The sequence below is a fragment of the Octodon degus genome, unplaced genomic scaffold (genome assembly GCF_000260255.1).
Source record: "Octodon degus isolate 3935 unplaced genomic scaffold, OctDeg1.0 scaffold00062, whole genome shotgun sequence".
Classification (NCBI taxonomy): domain Eukaryota; kingdom Metazoa; phylum Chordata; class Mammalia; order Rodentia; family Octodontidae; genus Octodon; species Octodon degus.
The window spans coordinates 12,065,562-12,073,650 of NW_004524638.1; the positions used below are offsets into that span (position 1 = coordinate 12,065,562).

An 8,089-nucleotide genomic window follows, 5' to 3' on the forward strand; every position below is an offset into this window, starting at 1 on the left:
CTGAACAAACTAATAGCAATTCAACAATGGTTGCTGTATTATGTGATGCTATCTTCAAGTTAGTTGCTCAAGTTACCAACCTGAGAAAATAATTTGAAGAGAGGTTTTATACTGAAGTGGCATTTTCATTGGCACATGCAATAAGCTTAGCCTATCCTTTGTAGTCTTTTGGCTTGGAATTTTCTTCTCTTCCTGGGTAATGTATGTTCTCCTGGGCATTTTCCTACAGAAAAGGCCGGTTTTGTTGTAGTTAAAAAGTTAATGACAGCAAAAGCCATCCCTCTGTGTTATAATTTGGAAGTGGTTTATGTAATTTTTGGCAGCCTTTCTCTCAGCACTGGCTGCCTCACTAAGAAGCCTATTTAGACTAAAATAGTCTAGTTCTCACTTTGAAGCTGTAAAAGCACTCTTTACTGGCATGATATTTTTACCAGTGTCATTCATGGATGCATTATCCTATATGATATCTGCATTTCTATCCCCAGCTTTTTCACAAATTACAGACTCAGATGCACTTTAACCTTCCATCTGCCTTTCATTTGTCCACACTGCCTTTATACCATGTTGTGGATCCTCATGAAGAACAAGATGGAATAAGTGGCCTGCCCTCAATTCCTGACATTGGACCAGCAGCAACTCACTGTCAATGTGTTTTAGACAATTAAGTTAGGAGAATTTTTTTTTTGTGGAACCAGGGATTGAACTCAGATCCTTGCATTTGCCAGTCAAGCATTTATCCTACTGAGCCATCTCCCCAGCCCCTAGGGGAAATTATTATAGGCTGTTATGGTTTGTGTCTCTTTGTCTCCCTAAAGCTTCATGCAGTCATGAGTCAGCTTCTAAAGTTTGTGATTGATGCATGATCCAATGCTGGGATTGTGGGTGTGAACGCCCTGGGGCAGATACTCCACATACAAGTGTGAAGAAGTGGGGAGAGGTGAGCTAGCTAGTGCTGCAGCCCTTCCCTTTACTGATCTTGCTCTTTGCCACCACCACGAAAGCCTGCTCTCTGCCACGTGCCACTCTGCTTTGGAGCCAGCGGAGTAGGCACTGAAACCTCCTCTAACTGTGAGCTAAATAAACCTTTCCTTCCTTCTTTTTGGAATTGGGTATTTGTCTCAGGAACAAGAGAAGAGTATAGGAACTTCCTATGATCAGCAAAGAGGAAGAGACATAGAAGTCACCCAGGACTAGGCCCCAGGTGGAGTCAGCACAGAAGATAAAAATAGACTACAGCTGTGGCTGAAGGTGCATCAGTCAAAGGTCAAACCTCAAGATAAAGATGGATCGAACAGGGCTACCTGCCTCCCCAAGGGTTAAGCAACAACTTGAGGATTATATTCACCTGGACCAGTAAAGTCTAACTAGACATCAGTCATCCAGGTGGATGACCAGGACCACTTGATCCATCCCTTGCTAACAAAGGTCCTTATGAACTAGGAAGATAGCTTGGTGGCATAAGTACCTGCCTAGAAAACACAAGTTCGATCCTCAGTACTGCATGTGGTGCTGGCCCCAGCACCAGGTGTGGTGGTACACCTCTATAATCCCAGCACTGGGGAGGCTGAGACAGGAGGATCACTATGAGTCTGAGCTGTGTAGCAAAACACTGTATCAAAACATTTTTTAAAAATAAAAAGATCCTTGTTCTTTCCATAAGCACTTGTTACATGATTCCCTTATTTAATCCATATTGCCTAAGTGGCTATTCATGTAATCTTATTAATTGATCATAGCTTTGACCCACACTGTACTCACATCATGATTTTGCTTTAGAGAACTTCCTTTGAGAAGGGGACACGTTGGAACCCCACTTCTGGATCCCACGTATCTCTCAGGAGATATCTGTCTCAATAAGGTTTTCCTACTCTCAACTTCCATTGATCATTAAAGTTCATTATTCAATTTGGAAGAACATAAACTTGGCTTATCTGACATATAGCAGGTTGGGAGTCATATTTATCATTGCTTTATCAAAAAACTGTCAAGCTGTGCGTAGAGGTCATATAAGATGATATGAACATGCAACTCTTCTTTAAAAGCTGTCCAGAAAAAATTAAGATGTGAATTCCTACTTGAGGATGTATTCATATGAAAGTGTATTAACCAGTTAACCTCCTTCCCTCCCTCCAGAGAAGTTTTTCTATTGCCCTTGCTTTTAAATAAATATTTAACATATTCACCTCCAACTCATCAGAACACAGAATGTCTAGGCACCTCCAGCTCACATTGTGCCCAAGCAGGTGCTGGCAACTCTTACCATCACCTCACAGAGGAGCACAACATCAGCAGGTGAAAGAGGGTCAGCATCTAACAGCTTCTGGACAAGTTATGAGGTCATAAGTTCCTGGATGCCTCTCACTCTTAGTTTCTTTTTTTTAAATAATTTTATTGAGAAACAAATAGCAATGACACAGTTTCAAAACTGATTACTAGCAGTTTCAATAATTAATGCATTGCATATTGTGGTCTTAATGGTTATTCATTGTACAAGATGCAGACATGATATCCTCTCCACAAACACTATTAGAAAAAATATCTCTATTCATTGAATTAAGAGAATGTAGCTGTATATCTATCCTATTCTGAGTATACAGATACAAAATGGTGGTTTATTGTATCCCCTTTTTTGTTTAGTTTTGTCAGAGAATGGTATTCCATTGTCTTTTAAGTATTGTAGATGCATGAATTCAGCAAAATATTCCAATATAGTCCAGTAGTCCATAATAGTAGTGGGTTATCCATAGGACTGGTAATATCAGAAGTTGTTGACTTGAGCCTTTTACAGCTCAGCATATTAATATGGCTTTACTTTTTATACTTTGTTTTTATACTTTTCTGCTGGATGTTAAGGCCAAGATAAAGCAAGACCTATATAACAAGAAATGTAACTTTTGTATCTGACAAGGTCAGTCAAATCCCTTCAGGATTTATCCTGAAACCCTGCACTGCAGTTTGTAGATCCTTTGTCAATGTCAGCCATATAGATGAGTCACGGCCATTGCTTTGCCAATTTGCTCTCTGAAAGCCTGAGAGAATGTTTTCTCTCCATGTGACTCTCCTTAGGCACACTCTACACCATCGACCACTTTCTTCTGTGACCCCATAATCTCCTTGATCAGAAAATTTGGCATACAACTGAGTTACATGATGTTACAGTACAGGTTCTCTTGTGTCCTGAGTATTCACTGACCTTGAAAGGCTAGGGTCAAAATATTGGCTGTCTTTGCAACACTTCTTTTTCTGTAATTTTTGTCTGCAAATTTAGGTTGTTAACCCTCAGAACAGAAGCTTATTATTACCCTACAACATAGACAGTTGAGCTTAACCTCACTATCTGTTTGAATATCAAACATCTTAGGCATAACATGGAACAGCTATTTTTCCATCCAGTATTGATATGTTAAACTTTAAGTACCTAAGGAACCCTTCTCCAAACTAGTCAGAATGTAGACTAGTGCAACCATTATGGAAATCAGTGTGGAGACTCCTTAAAAACTAGGACTAGAAATCCCACTCAAACCAGCTACCCGCCTACTGGGAATTCTCCCAGAAGAACTGAAAATAGCATTATAGTGATATATGTCTACCTATGTTTATAGCAGCAAAATTTGTGATACCTAAATCTTGGAAACTACCAAGATGCCCATCCCTGAAGAATGGATGAAAAAGATGTGGTATTTTTATACAATGGAGTATTACTCAGCTATAAAGAATGATAAATTGGAAGTCTTTATATTTATGTGGATGACACTTGAAGTTATACGCACTCTTAGTTTCTACAATGGCTTTTCTACTCTTGCCTTCTACAAATTTTCCTCTATACAAATTTTATTACTATCAGTTTTTATGACAATGCTTATAATAGGCCACATGGCTAAAAAGAACACCCCACCTATGCCCCAGTAGTTTAACTTGATCAACTTTGTCCTAACTCAGAACATGTCCCAGAATATATGAGTGCTCCAGGCTGCCAGAGCTGAAGAGTCTTCACAACTCCAGTCAACACCACTCAGGTCCTTTATTCCTAGCTTCCCAAGGCTGACCTGTGTTCTTAGATCATCTCTTTTTGTGAAATGTAGGCTTTTCCATTTTTCTAGGAATTCCTTTTTGTATTATGTAGTATAAAGCCCATTTTCAATGGATTTCATTTTGTTGTGATACAAATATATACATGCATTTGGAAAGATTTCCAAAAGTCTTTCCCTGAACACTTGCGGACATTCTTGGCAGTGTATGAGTTGGTTTAAAAAGAACACAAACAAGTCAAACCTGCTTAAATTAGGTCAGATTATAGTTTCTTACCTCTCTGTATCTACTAGATTCATTTGTCAATAAGCATTTATTGAGAACCTATCATACGTTATGCACCCTGCTGGGCGCTGGCTCCTGAAGGTAGAATAAAATGTAATGTTTCTCCTGATAGTACTTCAAACCCACTGTCACCAACTGAGGGTAAGCAGATAACAAATAACTATTTTTTACCCCCTTATGTGTTTTACCTCTTATGATGTGAGCTAGATTATGAGGCAAAAGCAAGTGAACAGACAAGATTCTGGAGGTCAGAGCAAGGAGACACTCATGTGTCATTCCCAGGAAAGATTCTTGGTGGGTGTAGGGCAGATCTCCTCCTCATTTTCTCTGTGGAACTGAAGCTAGGAAAGGGCACAACACCGTATCTGTCTTCTTTGAAGCACAGGGAAACAGAAAATGGTGAGTCATACTCTGGTCTTGAATTATCCCTAAAACTACCTCCTGAGTCTTCTTCTCACAGTCCACTGGTCAAGACAAGTCCTGTGGCCTTCCTAATATGCAGAGTGGGTAGAAGTAGTGTGGGAAATATAATCCTACCATGAGCCAGAGGTGAAAATTAAAAAGCATATGAAGAGCTCTAAGTCCCTTCAATTAAAATGTTTTGACTGTAACAAAAGCAAAGTCAAGCTTTCTGAAAAGGGAAATTTATTTTTCCTGATAAATCCACCATAGGGCAGATCTAGTGTAGATCGAATGGCTTGACAATATCTTGGGGACTCCAAAGAGTCTCCTCTCTCTGATCTATAGAAGATTGGCTTTGCCCCCAGGCTGGCTCTTTTAGTTTCCTGATAGATTTAGCCCTTCCAATTAACAAACCCAGCCCCTCAAAATGCGTGTAAATTAAGTAAACAAACAAAAGGATGATTTTTTTCCTGTTTTCCCTTAAGAGCAAAAACAAATGTTTGCAACTTTCTGTCAGCTCTCTCAGTTCTTCAGCTATGATGGGTTCTCATGCTCTTTCCTGATCCAGTAATCTTCAGAAGTGGATTCTTGATTGACTCCAAGTCATCACCTGGAGCTAAATGGATGAAGACAGGTTTTCCACCAGATGAACATGCTATGCCCAATGTGCCTTTTGAAACGTATCAGAGGGTCACCTGGCAAGACCGCAGATGCGATGGCGGGGCCCACGTGAATTTTCAAGGTCTCTCGGCTGCTGGGGGAATTCCGCAGCCCAAAACAGGTGAACAGAGGTTTTGCTGGTGGAGTTCAGACAGTAGCTTTAATTCCAGGGGATGGATTTGACCCTGAAATTTCAAGACAAGTCCTGTGGCTGCAGTTATGAAGACTTTTGATGCTGCCAAAGCACCTATCCAATGGGAGGAGTGGAATGCCACTGCCATTCAGGGACTTGGAGGGAAGCGGATGATCCCGCCAGAAGCCAAAGAGTCCATGGATAAGAACAAGATGGGCCTGAAAGGCCCTTTAAAGACCCCAATTGCAGCTGGTCACCCGTCTATGAATTTACTGCTGCGTAAAATGTCTGACCTTTATGCCAATGTCCGGCTGTGCATCTCAATTGAAGGCTACAAAACCCTCTACGCTGATGTGAATATTGTTTACCATTAGGAGAACACTGAAGGAGAATCCAGTGGGATTGATCATGTGATCATGGACGGAGTTGTGCAGAACATCAAGCTCATCACTGAAGAGGTGAGCAAGCACATCTCTGAGTTTGCCTTTGAGTACTCACAGAACAACCACTGGAACAACATCATGGCTGTGCACAAGGCCAACATCATGAGAATGTCAGATGTTCTGCAAAAATACAGGGAAGTTGCCAAAAATTGCAAAGATATTAAATTTGATGAGATGTACCTTGACACAGTGTGTTTGAATATGGTACAAGATCCATCCCAGTTTGATGTTCTTATGACAAATTTATACGGAGACATCCTTAGTGACCTGTGCACAGGACTGATTGGCCATCTTGGTGTGACTCCAAGTGGCAACTCTGAGACCAACGGAGTGGCCATCTTGGAGTTGGTTCATGGGACAGCCCCCGAGATTGCAAACAAGGACATGGCCAACCCCACTGCCCTCCTGCTCAGCGCAGTAATGATGCTGCGCCACATGGGGCTTTTCAACCATTCTGCAAAGATCAAGGCCACGTACTTCGCCACAATCAAGGATGGAAAGAGCTTAACAAAAAAATTTGGGAGGCAGATCAAAGTACTCAGACTTCATAGAAGAAATCTGTCGCCAAGTGAAAGATCTAGATTAATAGGTCACCAGTGGTGGGTGCTGCAGCCCTAACAAATGCCACCTCGCAAACCTCTCTGTAGGCACCTTCCATTCTGTGCGCATTTGGTTTGGTCATTTCTTGACAGCGCATTTTACAATCTGGCCTTTTTTTTAACCAATCTGTGCAAAGGATGCAGGAAACATCCCCGACCTGCTTTCAAGGGACTTTTTCCAAGTGCTTATTTTATTTATTAAATGTCTATCTGGTAAACTTTGTCTTGTAAACTCTAAGTGGACTGTGTCATTTGCCATTGTTAACCATTTTACACTTTAGTTTAAATAATTTTTCCTCAGCTATAAATATTATGATACAGAATTAATAAGAGAAAACATATAACTTTGTAAACAAAAGTCCTGTGTTTCTTTGGTTTATGAGAAACATAATGGAAATAAAACAGGACATTGACATAATAGCACAAGATGACATTCTTATAAAGCTAAATGGGCACAGGAGAAATTTCCGGGGAAAGTTCACATCTAAAACAACAAAAATGGTGTATTTCCTAGTGATATGGAAAATAAAGGCAGATGCCTCCTTTACATGAATTATGAATAAAAACTTCAGATCCAAGAAACATAATGAGCAATATAATTTTGTAAAGATACAAATATATTGTGTTCAAAGTCCCACATGTATCACGTATTTGATGATTTTACTTTGAGGTTCAACACTCCATGGCTTCTGGGGAAGCTGTGGGTGGTGCCACTTTCTCCCTGGATGCACTGTCACTATGTTGTCAAGGCCTCCAGCCCTGTCCTACCTGATGTGGGCCATGAGCCCACCCTGTCATACTCCCTCTACCATCCTTGCAGGGAGATGGTTCTACTCACTGCTCATCCTGGGTGGCATTGCTCAGGGTCTAGTCCCTGGTTCTTGAGCTCTTGACTCTAGTCAGGTCCTTGAGCTGCAGTTGAGGAACCAGGGTGCTGGCTGTTGGCTTGCTATTGACTTCACACCTCAGCAGCTGTCCCTTTAAATCCTGCACATCACTGTGCCCTTCAGACAGTCCTTTCCTCTGCCTAAGATGCCATTGCAAAGAAAGAGTGGACTCATGAAACAGTTCACCATGCAGCCAGGTCTTGTCAGCCTGTGACCTTCAGCCCCTGCTCCCCATACCCTCACCTGGCTGCAGCCTGAGCAACTGCACTTTGGCACCATACCAAAGGCAAGTTGTCTTCACTAGTCCATCAATTTTCCAGCTTGTGGCTTTGCATAATGTCCTCAGATTACAAGGGGATTTCTTAACAGATGTCCTCACATGAGTCATTTTTAAAGTTTGTAACAAGACCAGAAATCCTTACATGCACTTCATTTTTCTGTATGCTGCTGATTCCTTTGTTTTATAAGATTGTGCTAATTGCTGGTGGCTCTTGGTTCATAGAAATAAAGAATTAAAAAAAAAAGAAAGAAAGAAAGCAAAAGAAAAAGAAAAGTATCAGATGTTCATCAACACTTGCTAGAAATATGCAGAAGTGAAAAGGCAAGATCAATGACATTTTATTCTGCCTTCCTGTTCCTTTTCATAACTTC

At 40.9% G+C, this 8,089-nt stretch overlaps 1 pseudogene; it reads left to right on the forward strand.

Annotated features, from left to right (window-relative positions):
- The first annotated feature begins 5,431 nt into the window (after positions 1-5,431).
- On the forward strand, positions 5,432-6,538 carry LOC101587200 (annotated as a pseudogene).
- Positions 6,539-8,089: the final 1,551 nt, after the last annotated feature.